Source organism: Jaculus jaculus, chromosome Y (assembly GCF_020740685.1).
Source record: "Jaculus jaculus isolate mJacJac1 chromosome Y, mJacJac1.mat.Y.cur, whole genome shotgun sequence".
NCBI classification, from domain to species: domain Eukaryota; kingdom Metazoa; phylum Chordata; class Mammalia; order Rodentia; family Dipodidae; genus Jaculus; species Jaculus jaculus.
Genome location: NC_059126.1, coordinates 7,226,035 through 7,228,423, shown reverse-complemented (window position 1 = coordinate 7,228,423; position 2,389 = coordinate 7,226,035).

Genomic DNA, 2,389 nt, shown 5'->3' with positions numbered 1-2,389 from the left:
TAGGTATTCCTAGGCATTGTGAAGTCTTGGATATCGAGGCCAATTTCTGTCTAGACAGTTGTATGTAAGGAGTGCTACACTTTCTTAGTCTCTTCCATTCTTTCTGCCACCTCTTCCGCAATATAACCTGAGCCTTGGAGGGCATGAGATGTTTCAGTGTTGGACACTTCAACACTGGTTACTTCTACTCAGCAATATGTCACCTTTTGGGTCATCCCAGTGATCATTGCCATCTGAAAAGAGAAGCTATATGAATATAAACTTCAAGTGTAGTGCATTCAGTGCAATTTTGTGAAAGTAATGTATGTGTTTATCCAGACCAGAGCAGGCTTTATACCACTAAGGCTCATGACCTCCTCAGCCATAGCTTTTGATTAGGTTTTCAGTACCAGGCATGTATCCCCTCCCATAGAGCAGGCCTTTAGTAATATTAAGGAGCAGTTAGTTTTCACCAGAGCAGACATGTCACTATTGCACTCATTCAGCCATTTGAGAGAGAGAGAGAGAGAGAGAGAGAGAGAGAGAGAGAGAGAGAGAGACAGGCAGAGAGAGAGACAGAGAGAGAGTGAGAATGGTGTGCCAGGGCTTCCAGCCACTGCAAACGAACTCCAGATGCGTGTGCCCCCTTGTGCATCTGGCTAACGTGGGTCCTGGGGAATCCAGCCTCAAACCGGGGTCCTTAGGCTTCACAGGTAAGCGCTTAACCACTAAGCCATCTCTCCAGCCTCAGACTTACTTTTATTGCTTAAAATTGTTTTGGCTATTTGAATCTTTTTTGTGCTTTCCATTGAATTTTTGGATTGCATTTTTTATTTATGAGGAGAATTTTATTGGCATTGTCATGTGGATTGCATTAAATGTGTAGATTGCTTTTGGTAAGATTGACATTTCCATAATATTGATTCTTCCATCCAAGGACATAGGTTATCTTTCCATTTTCTTATGTCTTCTGCAATTTCTCACTTGAGTGTTTTAAAGTTCTCATTGAAGAGATCCCTCATTTCCTTGGTTAAGTTTATTTCAAAGTATTTATTTTTTTGAGGCAGTTATGAATGGGAGAGATTTCATGATTTCATCCTCTGTGTGTTTGTTGTTAGTATACAGGAAAACTACTGGTTTCTGTGTATTCATTTTGTATCCTGAAAGTTGCTAAAACTGCTTATCAGCTCTAACATTTTGCTGGTAGAGTCTTTTATGTATAGAATCATGTTATCTGCAAATAATGATATTTTGATTTCTTCCTTTCCTATTTGTATCCCTTTAATGAGTGTCTTTTATCTTATTGCTATATGTCCCAGAGGGTTTGGTATGTTGTGTTATCATCATTTGATTTTATGAATTTGTTGATTTACTTTTTGATTTCTTCAATGACACATTGATCATTCAATGATGTACTGTTGAGTCTCCATGAAGTTCTCTACATTCTATAGCTTTTCTTGTTGCTGATTTGAAGTTTAATCCCATTGTGGTCAGATACAATATAAGGGATTATTTCAATTTTCCTTATATTAGTTGACATTTGAGGTTTACTTTATGTCCTAATATATGGTCTGTTTTAGAGAATGTTTCATATGCTGCTGAGAAAAAAATGTATATTCTGCAGCATTTGGGTGGAATGTTCTGTAGATATATGTTTGGTCGCTCCGTTCCATGATATCATTTTATCCAGATGTCTTTGTGTATATTTTTGGCCAGGATGACCTGCCAATTGATGAGAGTTGAGTGTTGAAGTCACCCACTTCAACTGTGTTTGATGTTATCTGTGACTTTAGTGTGTGTTTGATGAAACTGGGATCTCCCATGTTAGGTGCATATATGTTTAGGATTTTAATGTCCTCCTATTTAGGGTAGTTATTAGCAGTATAAAATGAACTTCTTTACTCTTCCTCACTAATGTTGGTTTGAAGGTATTTACAGAGCAATTCCTGCCTGTTTCCTAGGACTGTTTATTTGAAATACTTGTTTCCATCATTTCACCCTAAGAAAGCATTGATGAGTTTTCCTGAAGGCAACAAATGTCAGGATCCTGCCTTTTAATCCAGTCTGCAAGCCTGTGTCTTTTGGTTGGGGCATTAAGGCCATTAATATTAAAAGTTATTATTGAAAGGTATTCATTTCTTATTGCCACTGTTATTTGGTAGTGTTTCCTGGTTCCCTTTTACTTATTTATTTTAACTCTTTTTTGAGTGTGGTATATTTTTTTCTATTTCCTCCTGTTTGTGTTTTGCTTTCTGTTCAACATTAAGAATTCTTTCAAGTATTTTCTGTAGAGCTGATTTGCTTGTCATAAATTCCTTTACACTGTTTTTGTTGTGGAAAGTCCTTATTTCTCCATCAATTTGGATAGATAGCTTTGCATGATAAAGTAATCTTGGTTGACAGTTTTTAT